This window comes from Montipora capricornis, chromosome 14 (genome assembly GCF_036669925.1).
Source record: "Montipora capricornis isolate CH-2021 chromosome 14, ASM3666992v2, whole genome shotgun sequence".
NCBI classification, from domain to species: domain Eukaryota; kingdom Metazoa; phylum Cnidaria; class Anthozoa; order Scleractinia; family Acroporidae; genus Montipora; species Montipora capricornis.
Window position 1 is genome coordinate 42,809,200 of NC_090896.1, and position 19,709 is coordinate 42,828,908.

The following is a 19,709-nucleotide window of genomic DNA, read 5'->3' on the forward strand; positions in this document are numbered from 1 at the left end:
TTAATGAGTGTTTGCATCAAGTAAAAGAATGTGTTCAATAATACTCTTGGAATCATAGCCAGAAACCTGTCAGAGCTGGTTCAGTGGTGAGAGCACTCACCTCTCACCAATGTGTTCCCAGACTCTGCGTCATGTGGGTTGAGTTTGTTGGTTCTCTACTCTTCTCCGAGATGTTTTTTTCCCGTTACTCCAGTTTTACACTCTTCTCAAAAACCAACATTTGATTTTATTTGCATCAATTTGTTGATTTCAGTGTACTGTGTCCCCAATTAGTGCTCCAGCGTTAGAATGACTAGACACTTGAATAAAGTTCCTTTCTTTCTATTTTTTTTTTTTTACTCCAGTAACATGTTGAAGATGTGGTCAAGAGAAAACCTTGGGCCTATGCTCTGGAGAAGATGACAGGAAGTAAAGGAGGTGGATGTTTCAGCTATCACTGAGTATTTTAAACTCTTGTATGACTGGATGAAGAAACAAAGAAAGGAGATCGGTGATGCTCCACGGGGGTGAGACGAGTACCCTACAATGACTTCTACATGACTACAAACTGAACAAGATAAGGCAGGTCCAACAGCTGGGATTCCTTTCCTCATTCCAGTCATGTTTTACTTTAACGTGATGGTCTTAGCATTTCCATTTGCAGCGTTCGTTTGGTAAAAATGTTTTCAAAAGCAGTAATAGACTCAAGGGCAATGCTTAATGTGCATCCCTTGTTTGGTTTCTGTTGGGTAGGCATATGCGCATAAGGTGCTCGGTCTATAACCATGAAATTGAATTTTTTGTGTGACTTGACCAAAAAATGGTTTTGGGGTTCCTTTTATTCCACAAACAACTTGTTATGCAGGGAAACAAAAGAGGAAAATTCTACGACATCTTTTAGAAACTTAAGCCTTTTTTTCAGCGACTTCTTGTTTATGGATAACTCTTTGGTGTAAATTCTCGATATTGATCGATTCACATACTGAAGACTCCTTTTTAATTTTGATCAGCAATAAACTGCTTTTGCTCTCCTGAAATTTTTTTACATAGCCATGCATGGACCTGTCAGTTCTGCAGCCATTCAATTTTTCCATTTCACTCTGACAATTGAGGATTGTGAGCTTTTTCAGCTTTCTTTCAACTCCAACTCTGACTGTTTGTGCTCCAAGGATACTCTAAATTCTATAACATACTGATGATTTAGTAGTAGATAAAATATGAGAGGGAGATCTGTGGGCGTTTTTAATGGCGAGCCATTGCAAACGTCCATACAGATCGGACGCGAATATTTTATCCTGCTTGTGAAATGAATACATTAAATTGAATGCAAAGTATTGTTATTTTAATCAGTAGAGATTTGTATCTGTATGGGCATCCTTCTTTAAATTTACAAATATTTGTAAATAACTTTTATTCAGTCTTGGATAAAAAAAAAGCTCTGCCTGATATCTGGTGAATTTAACATTAATCTCTAAAACTATGATTATCATGCCCCTACAGAAGAATTTGTAAATACCTTAAGTTCCTTAATTATGGTGTATCAGTTTGGGGTAATACTTATAGTTCTACTCTTAGATACTCCATTTGTACAAAAGAGAGCCATATGTATTACTACCTTGTCAAAACCAGATGAACACTCTGAGCCTCTCTTCTAAGCTCTGGAAATTTTAAAAGAAAAGGACATTGTTTTCTTTTAAGCAGTTTTTATGTATCAGTATCATAACAACCCTCTTCCCTCATCTTTTGATAATTTCTTCAGAACAGTATCATCAATTTATCAATACAAAACCAGATTTGCTAAATCAAGTAATATTACATAAAAAATATCAAAACTAACTATGGTCAATTTAACATTTGCTTTGCAGCTGCCAAAATTTGGAATAATTTTGGTGAACTTGTTAAACATCTACCCCAAAAAGAATTCAACAAGGAAGTAAAGCTAAACATCTTGCAGACTTATGAATATTCATCTGGGCCCGGTTGTTCGAAAGCAGATTAACTTAATCCAGGATTAGCGTATACTTTTATTTCAAGTTTTAACTTTTTGGTGAAAGTTTCTTTTGCTTATTTTTGTTTTTCAAGATTGACTTCTTCTAATGTAAGGTTTTGCCGAATATCAGCGTTGAACAGCACTTGGGAGTAGAGAAATAAACTTTTAGCGAGAAGCAGAAACGAAGCTAAATTCAATACTTTATTCCCTCCGGAACACCACTCTCAGAAATTACAAAGATGCACGTGTTTATTGAAAGTCGAGGAGCAATAGAGACGCCCCCCTCTAGGCATGCAAGTGTCACGGACAGAAATGTAACGCAACAATGTTCGAGGCACTACAAACTCCTTGGTTAATTTTTAATCTGGGATTAGGGTTGATCGGCTTTTGAACAAACCGGGCCCTGGTATTTAGTAATGTAGTATTGTATTGTATTGTAATTTTTCATCTTTTTCTGCGTGCATGCATTGAGTCTTTTGACTGTGGGTTTTCCTTTTTTACTGTCATTTTATTTTCTCATGATATTATCTGTTCCCAAGAGATTATGAATCATAATCTCTTGCTGTTCCTTAAAATTTAATCTAATTTTTTTTTTTAATCTGCTCTCTGAGTGAACTATTAACAAATTTTAATATCAATTATTTTTTGTGATTTGTAATATGTTTAAATATGGTAAATAAGCTTCTTGTTGTTGAAATATATTTTTGATTCAAGACAACGTTTATTTTATGTAACCTCAGTGTTTGGCTTTACAACGACTTGAACTGGCTCCTCCTCCTTCACTCTGCGGGGTGGGGTCTGTCACAAGCTCAGCCTGCACATCCAAATTCAGAAAAACCTGCAACTAACAACTAGATGTAGTCTCATCAGTTGAGCTTAATTGAATTCAAAAGAGAAGCTTGATAACATGAAATAAAGATCTATGATTCTAGTTGAGTGTCTTTTTTGATATGTCATAGACTGGAACCTATTCTTGTCGGCTTTTGCATAGATTAGTAGGATGCATGGAGAAATGAATCCTTGTGAACTAACAAATGAAGGAATGAAGGGAAGAATGAATGAAAAAAGTAGGACGAATGTAAAAACAAGGTGAAGTCACTTTATTTAACGTCGGCGGTTCCTTAAAACTACGAGGTTAGTATCGATGGAAGCCGGCGGTGTGCCCTTTACCCCCCTCCCTCTGTCAGTGCTCCATTTTACGGTTATATATTTAACAATTAGACCCGTAGCCCTTGCTTGACCCATAGCCCGCAAGGGGTCAAGAGGATCGAACTGGTGACCTCTTGCCCCGAAAGCGGCAGGTACAAAACACAGGTCATTGTTTTACCAATACGGAAAGTGTCGTAAACATTAGTAAATGCCAACCTTTAGGCCTATGACATGAGTTTTGTACCTGCCGCCATGAAAGCCACGCACTTACCAACTGAGCTACGCCTGCTCCTTGTATTGACATGAATGAATGAATTTTGCACTCTAACTCACAATCTAGCTGTATACCAAGGCTTGCCGTTCGCCCCAACCCATCTTCCGAAGCGGATCACAACACCAAAAACTACACGGCAAACGAACCATTATTTTGTCTTGTCATTTTGGCAAAGTCGAGAGACTTGCTATGCAAGTAACAACGTGTTGGACACTGACTAAATTTTTAATATAACAAAATGATTATCTATTGCAGTATCACCCGAGAATTAAACAAATAATTTAGAGCACAGTCCCGTCTCGGGTCCCGTACGAAATGAAGCACCCGCTACGCCTTCCACGCAAGAATAAATCGCGACGACTAGCCAATACAATACGTACTTCGATCGCTCCCCATAGGGGCTTTTCAGGGCCAATGAAACACAATCAACGAAACAACAGAAGACAACAACGACAACTGTTAGGAATCCCAAGTGCAGCTGGGAAGTTGAACCAGGGACTATCAGGAACAAATTCAAAGAGTGGTCAGAGCGGGTCTTGAACCCGAGATCTCCGGATCTTAAGGCAAGCGCCCTAACCACTGGGCCACACTGCCTCCCACTAGCCAGTTCGGAACCCAAGTTCTTTCATCTTCACGCCAAATTTCATCATTTTCCCTGGTATCAAGCTTTAGGTAAGTATGGGTATATAGGGGTACATAAGGGTACACAGGGGTATATGAGGGTACACAGGGGTATATAAGGGTATACAGGGGAATGTAAGGGTATACATGGGTATATAGGGGTATATAAGGATATACATGGGTATACATGGGTATAAGGCTAATTATTTAAATACATTATAATATACGAGTGGGAATACATTATAATTTAAATACACTATAATAGGGGATACATGAAGTACCTAGAAAGCTTTAAACGTACTTCCGGTTGTGACGTTTCGATATCATGTCAAAATATAGCACGTGCACCCGGCTTGTGCCGCCTGGCGAAAACTGCTCGAACGAAGGCAGTATTTTTATTTAGAGCTTCAAATGTCGTATTTTAGTGCAAAAACATGGGCATAACCACCCTGATGATTCGACGATGTGGACATCATGTCCTAAAAGCAAAGGTGAGTGCCATGGCGTCACTATTTTATTCCGTTTTCTCCATTTTTGATCCCCACTTACTCATTTTGTCCTTGTAAGTAAAGAATGTGCATTGCCGGTATAGGGGTTAAGTAGCCCAGACAATGATTTTCCCAATTTTCTTCACCTCAGATACTGAAGAGAAAGATACTGTTCTCTCATAAACAGCTATAGCTTGAAAAAAGAGTCTTGAAACAAGATAAATACAAAGTCATCTTTTACTGATTGAAGGATCACAGTTGGTGCAATAAAGAATCTTACCACAAAATTTGTTGTTTGCACCAAGAAAAAAACCTGTCATGCGGTCCTTTTATATTGTAAATCCCTGTGTTATAAGGAAAAATGATAATTTTGTGTCTATCAAACTGGCACATTTTTGTTAATGTTGTAGTCATATTGGATGTTTAGTGGTTGAACTGTTTCCCCTACAATGTACATATTGTTGGATACAAGCTCAACTTGTAAATCTACTTGTAACTGGAAGTTAGTTACCGGAAGTACATGTATGAGCCTGGAACAATAGGTTGAAGCTGATTGCACCATAATTATTGCATCAGCCCACATCATGGTGAACTTTGTGGAAGAAATCTATCTGTTGAAATAAAACTGAGTTGTGTTTTTACATAAAGTTTGTCTTATCCACCAAGAACTATGGCCACACTTGCAAGACATATAACTTGTTCAATGTGATGACTGTCTATAGCCACTGCATACGAGAAGACTGACTGTTCGTTTCCCTTATAGTACCTTGTGTTAACAGTTTGTATTATAGCAATGTTGATTGTTTTCTATTCAATAGATACAATACATGTAGATCAAACAAGACTTTGTATTTTATTCATCATAGTTTGGGAAAATTAGAGTAGTACATTCTTTTTTTCAGGTTACAGTTACCTGTGAGAGAACACTTTATCTATGTTGAAGGAAATCTTTTTCATACTCGGGGAGTTAATTGTGTGGTGCTACACGTAGTTACAGATAGACATCCATCTATAGTCCAGGGGTAAATTCTGTAATAGTCCTGTGATACAACATTGTTTAACTGTTTGGATTTTTTTAGCTTAGCGATCGGTGGCTTAGATGTTTGATGTAAGTTAACAAAGATGTTTGAATACAAATGGATGCAAATTGAAATGTACAATTTCTTCTAGATCAGAGGAAAAAATATCATTGCTTGACTCTCTTTGTTTTTGTAGGCTCAAACTTTGCCATTTTGGATAAGGCGGCTGTTTTCCTCTCAGTCTTTGGTAAGCTTACATGACATTATTTTCCTTTATGAAAAGCCATTGAAGGCTAATGGTTTATATCCATGTGGTGTTGCGGGCTACAGGTCAATAGCCCATGAGGGGAAGCGGAATGGGCTATTGACCTGTGGCTTTGGAGGGCGAGGGGTCTAATTGTTTTAGTATTACCCGTACGAAAATTTGTGGCCTGAATGAGCGAGATTTGGGCCCGATTCGGGCCATAAAGCTGTTTTTAAGGCAAGAACTGAGCGAGACAAAACAAGACAACCATTTTGTCGTGCTTGTGCGACTGAGCCAGACATTAGTTTGGTTCGATTATCGCCGATAGTGTGGCGTGAGTGAGCGAGAAACAGTGAAACCCCAGTTTATTCATTTACGCCGCAGTAACGAGACATTTGTCACGCTGTATTATCGGCGAACATCAGGCTGCTCACTTGTTATTCGATACATAAGTGCTCCCTACTTGTTATTCGATAAGAAAAGATTAGTAGAAATAGATCAGGGAGTACTCAAAAATGCAAATCAGTTACTTATTATTAAACTCTGGCTGTCGTTCTAATGTATTATATTATTTGCTGCATTTCTGTACGTGTAGTCCGTCCCCGGGTAAAAGGTGAGCAAACCATTTTTTACCGCTCTGAATTTTGAGCGAAAATACGTATATGAGTGGATATTTTTTCCAAGTGATACATTTAGCGTGATACCCACCCGCATGCGGAGAGGTAAGTTCAAATAGCTTAGCACGTTCAGGAGAAGCAATCTACATGTACATGTAGCTACATGTACACGTACCTCAAGACAGCATTATCCTGCTTGCCCAAAACAGAGGATAATTTTTTAATGATAGGAATTGCTTGTCGCTGGACGGAAAACCTTTAATAGGGAAGAGCAATGTTTGAGTTTTGGTTATCGATAATTAAATATTTGTAACCGCTTTTGGCGCGCGTTTCAGTTTAACGTAACTGTGCATTTCACCAAACATCTGAATCTCTACACAGATGCACAGAGCTTTTTCTTCCCATTTAAGACAGTAATCAACCAGATCAAAACAGCATTTATTTGCTCTAATTAATATTTCTGGAAACAATTTTGTCTTTTATGAAATAGATTTTAAACAATGTATGAAGATTTAAAATAATTGAGAAACTAGAAACGACCTCGCTATCTGATCACAACTTTCACTGTGGAAACCTGGCTACTAACAATTTGCCTACCTTATTATGGACACTTTGAATGACTTCAGTCGCATTTTGTTCTATGCTAAAAGCTGGTACATTCTTTTTATTTAAGTTACCTTAAACTGAAACATGTTTCTGTCTTACATGACTGTCCACACAATGATGACAAGGGTTATGTTTACTGCAGTTGGTCTCAGTCGAGGATCGTTCGCTTACTTATTGGCACGGAAACTAAAGATAGTATCTTTTGAATAAGGCCGATAAACTCAGTCTGTTAACCCTTTGGTTGTAACCACTAAAAATGTGATACAAGAATTATTTTGTCGATACACATTTGTTATTTTGCTTCCAGTATCAAAACAAGTCCACAATGTCGCCGTAAGTCACGCAAAGAAAAAACAGTGGTACTGTCTATTGGGGTGGGGGGAGTGGCAGGCAGGGGATTTTCTAGTTTATAATTTATAATGGCACTATTAAAGTAGGCATAGTTTCAATTATGGCCTATTTTGTTTCTGTTTATACTGATTTCAATGTTTCTTATAAATAATGCGTCAAAGTACCAGGATACCGCGATGTACCCTCACCCCCTGACAGATGATACTTCATATCCTCATTGTAATAAGCTGAGAAATAAGCTTGTGAGTCAGATAAATATGGAGAAACTTACAGAAAATCACTTATGTCTTACATGTAAAACTATTCAGTCCCCTATCAGGCATCATAATAAAACTGACCATCTACGGGCATCCGTTTACTGTTTGCGTGACTTACAGCTAAATTGTGGACTTGTTTTGAAACTGGAAGATGTGTGCTGACAGAAGAATGCATGTATCACATTTTTAGTGGTTACAACCAAAACATGGACTCTTGCTATAACCAAAGGGTTAACAGACAGAGTTTCTCGTTCTCCGAAAGACCCTATCTTTAGTTTCCGTGCCAATAAATGCCACTTTTTTTTCTGTCGCGCAAGGTCGCACAACATTCAAGCTTCTCATGGCGTTGTGTCTGTTTATAAACTTAATCGTGTGAGGAAACAACATACAGCGCCTAAATCTCTGAGTAGCGGTAAGTTTTCCCGGGTTTCTTTGCCGTAATTACCGCTTTTAACAAAGGGTCTTAGTTCTCGTACGAAAACTAAGAGCGGGGTTGTAGTTTTTGTACTACGAAAGCTAAGACCAGGTCTTAGGTCTTAGTTTTCGTAACACCCAAAATTATAAGCCATAAACTAACGTCACGCCCATAAAAATGTATTGTTCATTAGCGTGATTTTTGTTTTTTTATGGACGTGAATCTCGCCCATTTATCGCTCAGAATATCGTCCAAATGTCAGAGTAGTACAAGTGTCCCGCTCCATTCTCGCTCATTTATCGTTCAATTTTTATCGCTCCTGTCAGCCTGATTATCGTCAGGCTCTGTATCGCTCATCACTTTTTATGGCCCGAATCTCGCCCGCGTCTCGCCCAGAATTTTCGTACGGGTACCCAACTAGTCGGACAGAAAAAGCAATAATAAAGTTAGCAAATGCAAGTTAAAGAAATATTTATTTGGGAATAAAACGAAAGAAAGCGTCATGCTTTTCGCTACTCGAGGACTATTAATAATAGCCCACTAGTAGCGTAGCCAATCAAAATGCAGGAGTTGCATTAGTCCACTATATTGCTATTATGCTAAGTGGGGATTTTTGAGTAGACGAAGTGTGCAATTACCTTGTATATCAACACCAAGGGAGTTGGTACATTTTTAATTGGGGGTGGTGAGCTTCAGAGGGGATGAGTAGGTCAAGCCTTATTTTAGAAGGTATGTATGGAGGGACAAGCCTATTTTTAAAGTAATTGGTACCACAGGTGCCCCAGCCTCAGTGTGAGGCAAAGCTAACAAAAATATAAGGATTTGTATGGGAATCATGATAAAAGGCTTAAGAAGATAATTATATGAGAAAATCCCCAATTACAAAGTCCAACCTTATTGCCATTGTAGGTAGCTTCCTTCCTAGCTGTGTTGTCATTTTCCAGATCTCACACGATTTTGGGCTATTTTTCGGGTGTCTGGAAAACCGGAATAGCGAATAGCGAATAGCGAACAGCGAATAGTCGCGAATAGCGACGAATAGTCGCGAATAGTGACGAATAGTCTTCAATAGTCACCGCCTTATGCTGAACAATCTCGTAATCAAAGCAAATAATATGCTCACCTGTCGTCAAAAGAGAGTTTCGTGCATGCTTTTACAAACACTCTAAAGAAGAACAAACATCAAAATGCAAAAATATTAATCACTTTCATTAATACATCAAGCTCATGGTCATCTCCTCGCATAGTGGCGCGCAAACATAAATTTCATCATCCTCATCTGTGCTGTCCAATCCGGCGAGACACGTTCTGTAAAAAGGAATAAAATCAAAATGTAAGGCAAGTGGTTTGTGATTAAAGAGACAAACGAGCTACTCTGATAACCATTCTGTTAATTAATTATACAAATAAGCAACAGGATTTCAGTGCATTTATTACCTTTTCTTCTCAGGGCTCAAGCTGTCCTTCGCCGACACATCTCTGCTTTTTTAGCGGGAAAATCCCATCCAAAGTTGCTGCGCGGTTGACCAGGAAGTAATGGGTACCAAATTTTCGTCATTTCGTCACAATCCCCCCCCTCCCCCCTCCACCCTTATTTGCCACTATTTGTTACTATTCGTGACTATTCGTCACTATTCACGACTATTCGCCTCTATTCGCACTGTTCGTACTATTCGTGACTATTCGCTCTTCGGTATTCGCGACTGTTCGCTATTCGGGTTTTCCAGACACCCCTATTTTTCCGTAGGCAGCCTAACATCTCAGATTGTCTAGAGAGCACAAACAACATCGGGTCAAATGTAATATAAGTTTTGTGTGGGAGTTCTGATGATATTCATGGGGGTAATTATATACAATGAAATTCTCATTACAAATGGCTTACCTTATTCCATGTGTGCGTTTTCTTGTCTCTGGTGTTATGTTACCTATTTGTAGTGATTTGAGTTCCAAGTCTTCCCTCAATAAGGCAACAAGGCAAAACACTCCAGTTGGGTGAGCCTACCAAACAAAGCCAGAAAATCCCAGACCAAAATTTTCCCATGGTCACAAATCCTCCATAGAATTAAGGGCACGGGTTTTTCTTTCATTTCAATCCACTAGCCACGCAATCGAAGCCCTGCCAGCGTCTAAAAGCTCCTCGTACATTTTGAACAAGACACTCCAACTGTTGAGTCTTTGTCGTCACCCGGCTTAGTAACCTCACCAGGGTGACAAACAAAGACTCAATGGTCGCTGTGTCATGTTCAAAATGTACGAGGGGCTTAATTATTTGATGGTTTCGTTTGGCCACCTGATTTCGCTTTGATTGGGCAGTTAACAGATTGAAATGAATGAAAAACCTTTACCCTTGAATTCTAGAGTGGATTTGTAGCTGTGGGGCCGTTTTGGTTAAAATGTTGAAAAGAAGCACATGCAGGCTGAAGAGTTGTACAGTGAGAGGTTTCTTCATGAACTTGTCCAGCAAAGTAAAGGGTTTGAGGGAGCTTGAGAGAAAAATATCGCATTTTGGCTGCTCTTTGCACTGTTAACTGGAAGCAATTTCTGGCCATCATTACTAGCAGTGCAGCTCTCATTGTTTTTCCATGTAAGGCGAAGAACTGTAGAGGAGATATTGGCAGTTATCAACCTGTCCGCGTTTACTATTTAGTTCTTCTGGTCACTACAATTCCAAGTTTTCATTTGTAGAACACTCGACCAAGGGAAAATTGCAGAACTGAACGACCCAGTGGCAGTGGAATGCGGGATAAAAACACTGCAAGTTAATTCTGTAATGTGTTTTGTAATGTGCACAGACATTGCTGACTGTGACAGTAGTGTCTCAGATATTTGCATTCAGCCATCGAATATGAGAGAAGAACTTTGGGCAAGGCGTCACACTGTGTTGAATAATACATGTAATGGCAGTTTTATATCCAGATGACTAATATAATAATAAAGTAAATTTGTTGTTATTTCTGATTTGTGTTTCAAATTAGCTCTTGCTATATACAGCACAAGTCCTGCTGCTTTTTATGCTGTCATCAGCTACCTTGCAGCTAAGAGTTCCAGCATATTGTTAGTAGGAATGCAGACGGGCTGTGCATCCATGACGACTACCTGGCACACCAAAGCCAAGAGTGTGAAAATTTCTGTGTAAGGCAGGTTAGTGCTGGAAAGAAAAGACCGCTGGCTATTGGAGTTCTGATCTTTGATGAGACAAAGGTGAGTAAATGTCTTTGTAAGAAATGGGAATAAACTGAAACATGATTCTCATTATGACTGTTTACAACTAAAAAACTTCGGGCATTTTATTCATAGGTTGTTGATACAATAACAGTTGACTTCTTTTTTATCTATGTCCATGTCCTAGACATTTACAAGTTTAAAATTAAGAACTGGAAAATATTTTTCTGGTTCAAGAAAGTAAACATACCTCCATCCCCCTCCTCCAGGTGGCAATCATGTTAAGCCTTAAGGATGGTGCCTACATGTACATTGTTACTGTGCATATGTTCTGTGCATCTCAAGATACTCGGATTTCCTGTTGGCGGTGCTCATTTTTGCGGGGTTCAAACCTATGCAAAGAAAGCAGAACTTAGCAAGTGCTCTTGGTATCCAAAAAAAATTGACGGTAACCATACATTGCTTTGTATTTTAAAGCTTTTTACAAATAAAGCTTTTTACAAATATTGTTGATTGCTTATCTTCCAAAAATGCGAGGCTACCCCCAATTTTCTTTTTGGATTTCAATAGTACTTGTTAAGATCTGCTTTTCCCACATATTCAGTAAACTGCACAAAAATACCTTTGAATTAGTAGGCACCATCCTTAAATTGCTTTTTATTTTATCCCGTGTTAATTATTAAAATATAGAACAAAAATAGTGCATGAATGAAATTGTACATGTACTTCTACAATGTATATGTTGTCGTTGACCTAAAATCCCTAATGAGGTATCCACATGTACTTGTGATTGTACAATTTTAATTTTAGCTTAGTTTCCAGCTGTATGTTTGTGTCACACTTGTTTATTTTTATCCCCTAAAGGTGCGGTCTAAGATTGTTTGGAATGCCATTAATTCTACCATCAGAGGTTATGTGATGAGTCCAGAGGAACTGCCTTTGCTACACATGATGTGTCATGATAAGCAAAAAACCTCATAATTATATATCCTTCAGTTTTTGTGCAGAGATTTAACATCAAAATTTGATGTTATTGGCCCATAGTTCACATGTTCAAGCTCATGGGACCACAGATTTCTCCTTGGATGTGTTTTGAGACCAATTCAGGCTTTTACTTTACACAAGTTCCATGTTCGAGTTCTGGTGTTTGATGGAGCCTTCTCTAATTTGGCTCTGATAAAACGTCTTTGTGGCTACGACCTCTTTCAGTTGGAGATCAAGACCCAATTTTGCTGTTTCTGCATCTTTTGTCAATCCATATAAGGATGATGACCAAATCTAGTATTTGTGGTGATTTGCCCCTCTCACCAGGCAAGTTTTGAAGTCATATGATTGTATAAATTTTGTTGTAAACCCTTAGAGCCACAGTACCTATTAACATGCATAAAAATTATTCTCCCAACTATCCCCCCTCAAATTTCTTATTCTGCAAACTGGAAACATTGGTGTATCATTTTTCTTTATTCTTGTGACCCTTATGTTTGATCTAGCAGTGAAACTGTTGGATGAACTTAAATGATGATAACTGTTAAGGTGAAAAGGGTTGAAAGTTGCTGAGTGGAATGTTTTGGGGTTACGAAATAATTCGAAGCTTAAAATTTAACCCTAGCTGATTACGCAGCTGATGAAAAACACTTTCTGCTACTTTGTAGCCATTGTAGACTTTCATTTGCACAGACAGTATGGAGCAATAATTACTTATGTGTCTGCAGGCCAGACCAGCAGTACTGATGTTATAACTTGGCTCTCCAAGAAGGTGTTTGAATACTTTAATGATACTTTTGGGCTTGTGCACCCTAACTTTGGTTACATACAATGTTTGATGTTTTGTAAAACACATAGTCAAAACTGTGTGATTAGTAATTCCATTTCCCGTATGATATGAGGATAAAAGGACGACTGCTTGCAAGTAAAGGAATGGGAGACTATTTTAAAATCCTTACATTCCCTGGCCTCCACTGCCTAGTCGGTTTTACCTCAAAGTAGCATTGTGTTTCCATTTCTACTCACGTGTACAATTTGAAGATAAAGTGACAACTGCTTGCAAGTTACCATAACAACATGAGAATCAAATAAAAACATCCTGTATTTCCTTTTAATCCTTACATCTTCAAAACAGACTCAGTAAACCCTCATGATTGCTTGAAAGTAATAAGCATTGAGATGTATCTCTGCAAATATAAAATTCTTTCTGAAGTAAATTTAGAGCTACCACTCAAGCTACCACTCAAAAGAATGGAAAATTTAAAGTGGCTCCAAATCTGCTCAGCAAATCTTAAGTAATTTTGCACACTTTATTGTTCGCACACTTTCATTTAGAGATAAAAGCAAATGGAAATTTCCCCACCCCCTAAAAAAAACCATCATGTAGAGTTTCTTGTGATTTGGTAAAGTAACTTGCAACTACTTTCCTTATTTGCTTTCATTTCAGGTGCCGAGAGGACTTTGGAGGACAATAAACTCTTCCACAAGAACAAGAACAAGAACAAGAAGACAATTGCGAGTCATAACACTTTCTCACCCGAGCACTGGCATTTCATAAAAGCTACGTTTGAACCTCTGCCCTACCACGCGTGCTGAAAGTGTATTTTCTTTAAATCCTCACATCTTATTGCATAAAAGCTAAAAGTACATCTCTGCCAAGATAAAATATTGTCTGAAGTAAATTTAGAGCCACATCTTAAAATTGACAAATTTAAAGTGGCTCTGAATCTGCTCCAGCGAATCTTTAGTAACTTGGCAGAGTTTTAGGTCAGCAGGCGGGGAGTCAGGGTGACTTAGTGGTTATCAACCGCACCTCTCACCTCTGCAACACAGGTTCAACCCTGGCCTCGGGTTGTATGTGCGCTGAATTTCAGTCGATCTCAATCTGACTCCGAGGGTTTTTCTTTGGGTACTCCGGTTTTTCTCCCTCATCCAAATCGACTCTAGATCAATACCATCCGGGCAGATACCCACGTATAGGGATAACCTCTGGTATCTCTCTCTTTTATTCTATTGAATGAATAGGTTGGTATCACTTTTATATCTAAAGTATGAAGTAGTCATCACACTTGTCAGGACAATTTAAGCAATAGGCTATTTTCGAAATATCGATGTTCAGCTTGATAGTGAGGCAGAGAGGACAAAAACAATAGAAACAAGTTGCAATGAATGTGAAAGATATTAGCATATCATCCACTTTCCTTTGTCTTTGTCCTCTAAACTTCTCTTTCAAGCTGAATTTTAATATATCTAAAGTGGCCTATTCACCACTTGAGAGGTGAGAGGTAACGCGTTGGATCACTTGCAAAAACCCCTCGCCTCATTCTTAATGAAACTTCGTGAAATCAAGCACTTTCGTTGCTGGGGTTGCAAATTGTCAGGAGAAACTTTACGAATTCTTAAAGAAGCACTTCCCCATTTATCCACATTTTCCGAAACCTCCATTATTGACTGATTGGCCAAGGCATTGACCTCGTTCCAAATGCTGTGCGACAAGCAAGCAGAGTTGAATTGGTTTTATTGCCTTTTCGGTGTCAAGAGGACCTTACTTTAATCAGGAAACTACCAAAACGATCCAAGTTGTGGACTCCGAGTTTGTATTTACTAATACCGAATTTTTAGAAGACATTTTCGAGACCGAAGAATGCGAAAAACGCCAACGAAATTGCAAGTTACAGATCACGACTAAAGAGGTGAAATCTGAATGGTGGAATCGTTGTATTTGAACTAATAAGAAAGAATGCGAATGTGTAACTAGTGCCACTCCTCATCTGAGTAAAAGCACGGGTTTCGAAAGAAAAAAGTCTACTAGTCAGAGGAGAATGGTCGCAGCGTTCTTATTTTCAGACGATGGGAAAGAAAAAAGTTACTCTTATATCATCCTACGTATCGGATTATCGTTTTTTAAAGTAGATCGAACACAGTTGCTAGAAATCTATGACCACAGCCCTTAAAATATTCACATCTTTGATAAAATTCAAACTTTCAACAAACCCATTCGTAGCATTTGCGGTAATAAAGTTCTACGTCTGATCATGTGATTTTTATTCGTTTGAAATGTATCCTGCGTTAATTTTTGGGTTTTTTTCCGTTGTGGTCACTAGACACCACCAAATATGGTCAACGTCCATTAAAGGGAACTTCCACTGAAACAAGAAAATATTTTTAAACCACAGAATATGTTTCTAATGTCGTGGTTGCTCTTTGTATCAGAACAATAGGGCAACCACGGCAAGTCACAATTATTCAAGATGGCGGCGCCCGGGAAATTTGAAAGCCAAAACAAGCATTTTTGAAATTAATTTTTTTTCGATACAAACGCTTTCATTCAAAGTTTATTTTAAAATACAGTTATACGATAAGGAAGGAATGCACTTGCCCGCAAATAGCAAAGGCTTACCTAAGCGGGTAGTGTTTACATTTCTACTTTAGAATAAAATAATTATACAAAGTCCAAAAAAAAAAGAAAAGAAAGTTAATTAAAGCTACATTAAATGGCATCGATTAACGTACTAGAAATAATAACTTGAAACATTGTGATTGTTTATGTTATAGTGTTTAATTATATCTTAACAGTGATGTCTAGTTAATGAGAATTGAGTGCAGAAAGTGTAAGTCTTTAATTAGGGTGTGGACATCAACATAAGTATCCTCATGAGCTAACAAATGTTACTCACCAGTAGGATTTTGTTTAACGGAAGTACCAATTGCTATGCTTTTGGATGAAACAGATGGTTACAGAATGGGAAGAAAAGGCAAAAGAGATGTTAAAAGAACACACAGCCTTTTTATTGACGACCTAAAGGTATCTCAGGAGAGCCATAAGAAATTAGAAGTAGCAAATGAGGTTATTGTGAAAGCAAGCATAGACACAGGTGCATGTTATGGAGTAAAGAAATGCGCAGAGGTAATCATCGAAAATGGAAAAATGGTTAAAGGAGACGGATTACATGTCTTGGAAGAGCGAATGATTGCACTGGACCCATAAAAGAAGTTTAGAAGTTTTTATGATGTGAGCAAGGTGATAAAATTGTTTTAAAGAATTTTAACTGAAAGAATAACGGAAGTACGAAATGAGAACAAATGAACTAGAGGAAAGAAGTTGAAACGACAAATGTCTAATGTAAGCTATTAACACAAGAGTAATCCCGGTTGCAGGATATATAATGAATGTTTGCCATCTTGGGAAAGGAGATCTAGAAAGTCTGGACAAAATAATGAAAGGCGAATTAAGATAAGTGATGAGAGATTATATACAGAAAGGAAAGAAGGTGGAAAAGGGTTAAAGAGCTTTAAAGATGTCTACAAAGAGAGAAGAGTAAAGGCGGCTAAATACGACATATAAAAACCCTCAACTTGGCGCGTCAACATTGTTTCGTAGTCAAGTTTGGGTCGATGTTTCCCGTTTTTCACCTTGCATGATCATCTTGTCGCGCAACAAAAACATTTTTTGCGGGATGAAGAAAGTTGTTGCGAAAAGTAGAGAGCGGGTCTACTCTGAGCAACAAATTTTGGCTTTGTTGCTCGTTTTTCATCAAGCTCACAACTTGTCGCGCAACAAATGTGTTCGTGTACTAGCAAATCAACCAATCAGCGCGCTGCATTTCCTCAATCCGCAACAAATGTTTTTGTTGCGGGTCAAGTTGATCACGCAAGGTGAAAAACGCGAAACATCGACCAAAGCTTGCAACGAAACAATGTTGCGCGACAAGTTGAGGGTTTTTGTATCTCGTATTTCGCCGCCTTAAGAGTGGCATGCTATTTGGCATTAGGAGAAAATAAATGGTTAAGGAAAGCTTGGGAGAATGATTATGATATGATAAGGAGCAACGGTCGTTAAGAGAAGAGGAGAAAGGAAAATGCGAAGTGAGATAGTAGTAGGATATACAGAGGAAGATTATGTATGGCTGAAATGCAACACCGATCCAAAAAAGACAGCAGCAATTTTTAATATGCAGGAGCAAATGATAGAGACTAGGGCCCAGTTCCTCAAAAGCCGATTAACGCTAATCTAAGATTAAAAATTAACCAAGCAGTTTATTCCTCTACTCCCAAATGCTGTTCAACGCAGACTTTCGGCAGAACTTTACATGAGAAGACGTCAATCTTGAAAAACAAAAATAAGCAAAAGAAACTTTCACCAAAAAGTTGAAAACGTGAAACAAAAGTTTACGCTAATCCTGGATTAAGTAAATCGGCTTTCGAGGAACCGGGCCTAGATCTTGGATGAAACTAAGAGGAATAGTAGAGGTAGACATTTGCAGATTGTGTGGTGAACAGAAGGAAAGCTTGCAGCATCTCTTGTCAGGATGCAAGAAGTTAGCCGCAACTGAGTACGTTAGAAGACATGACAATGCACTAAAGATTATGGCAGTGGAATGGGGAAAGAAAGAAGGATTATTACCGGAAAAGACAAGGTGGTAAAACGAAAAGTGCAGAAAGGGGCACGTCATGGAGAAAGATGGAAAGAAAATATGGGATTGGGAGCACAAGATGAAACTCATAGCAAGGCCAGGAGACCGGATTTAACATTAGAAGATTAAAAAAAAAAGAAAGAAATTAATATTGTGGATATGGCTTGTCCAGGAGAATGGTAAAAAGAAGTGAAAAGATCCAAAAATATCAACAGCTGTTCTTCGAGTTGCGAGAAAGATGACAAGGATATAAAGTGCGAGTAATACCAGGATGCTGTGGTGGAGGAATGAGATAATTAAAACGAGACCTTGTAGAACTATTCTATGAGAAAACAAGTGAACGAATAACTAATGAAATGCAAAAGACAGTATTATGGGAAAGTAAAACCATCACTAGAAAGATAATGGCGGGACTGATTAAATGAAAAGTGATGTTTTCACTTTTAGCTACCAAACGTTGTTAGCTAAATTCTTTTCGCAACCTGTGTGAAAATGGAATTGATAAGAGTCTCAATTAATGTCAAGGATATATTTTGGAAGATTTCTCACAGTCAATTTTAATTTTTAAATTTATTTGAATTTTATTTTTACAAACCCTAAGCATGAGTAACACAGGAAGAGGAAAGAATAGGGCCAAACTTTCACAGTGATTTGTATGTTTATTGACTTAAGTAGGTAATAATCATAATCATAATCATAATCATAATCATAATCATCATAATAATTAAATTTTGACATTTCGCCTATGTTAGTTTGTTTTTCAGAGTTTAGAAGTAATGGGAGACTAAGTCGAGTGTAGTATGTTCTGGAGAATATGTTGAGGGCAATTTGTTTCATTGTTTTCCTACTGTTATCAGGTGTTGTTTGAGCCCCGCTTTCCCCTGTTACAATCAAAGCCGCCCCCACCTTTTCAGACTGTTGACAAAAGTGGGGGTTATGCATATTTAATATAATCCCCTGACAGAACAAAGAAAACCGAGCCAAGTGACAAATAAGACGGTTGGTTCCTCACTGTGTACAGTATTTATGGAGGACTCTATGAATAATGGACTCTATGATATATATAATGGACTCTATGAATAATACAGAAAAGTGGGAATGCATAAAAAAATAATTCCGACTTTCCATGAAATGTCAAAAGCATTGACTGCAAAGGCTCCTGGATCAGGTCTACATGAAACATATTTCTCAACCTGTTTTTTTTTTTTTTTTTTTTTGGGGGGGGGGGGAAGTCTAGAGGCAAATAGATCAATATTAGGCTTAATTCCAAATCGGTTAATTACATCCACGGAGAGGGACCTATAAAGACACCATGCCGTTTCCTTCCTTGACAACGGGGATTGGACTGTGAACATTAAGCTATGGTAAAACTTGGTGGTGTTTGTGTTACTTTTCAAAACGATCCTTGTAACTGAGATCTGCACATCGACCGCAGTCTGCTATTTAAAGCTAGTAGTCGAATGTACATCATTAAAGCGTGTAAGTGTTATGGGTACAGTAAAGATCAACTCCATAGTTTATTTGAGTCGCTGTTTATGTGTGGGGCCGCTGGCTACAAAGGAAAGACCTCCATCACACGAGCAGCGAGATTTGGTTACGTTTCTGATGCCACACCCATGTCATTCATCCTTGACAAAAGAGACAGTGAACTAGTCAGGAAAGTAACTTCAAAAGGAAATCACATCCTTCATGAAATTCTTCCAGATAAACCCAATAGAGCTCTACGTGAACGTGAGCATGAACATATTCTACCCAGAGTCAAGACAACGTTTCAAGAGAGCCTTTATAAATAAATGTCTTTTTAGCCTTGATATTTATACTTTCTTCTCAAAGTTGTAAGTCTTTTTATATTGTGTATGTTAGTTGTGTATGTTAGTTTCACACAAGTATAATTTTAAACAAACGCGCACCGCTTATTTCCATGTACTTCATAAATTAAGCTCTCTAATAGCCCAAGTAGAATAACTATAGGTTCAAGTCCAACATAGCCTTATGATAGGCTTTGGATATTAAAAATAAAATTGATAAGTGGATTCAATACAAGAAAAGGTTGGGTTAGTTGAAATGTTTCTCGTCTGCTAAACTGGTTATTTTTTTTTTCGCGTTGTCCTCACAGGTGTTTACCTATCACAAATTTAG

General features: G+C 38.0%; 2 long non-coding RNA genes across 2 annotated transcripts in view; both read left to right on the forward strand.

Annotated features, from left to right (window-relative positions):
- The window catches only part of LOC138032151 (uncharacterized), an 11,160-nt gene extending 8,148 nt beyond the window's left edge, over positions 1–3,012 (forward strand). Inside the window, exon 3 of the long non-coding RNA XR_011128289.1 lies at positions 345–3,012. This is a non-coding gene — a long non-coding RNA (uncharacterized lncRNA). The remainder of the gene's footprint in view (positions 1–344) is intronic.
- Positions 3,013–4,365: 1,353 nt separating this feature from the next.
- On the forward strand, positions 4,366–15,732 carry LOC138033164 (uncharacterized). The gene is made up of 5 exons (XR_011128585.1): positions 4,366–4,504; positions 5,672–5,767; positions 10,986–11,211; positions 12,037–12,483; positions 13,604–15,732. It is a non-coding gene; the product is annotated as an uncharacterized lncRNA (long non-coding RNA).
- Positions 15,733–19,709: the final 3,977 nt, after the last annotated feature.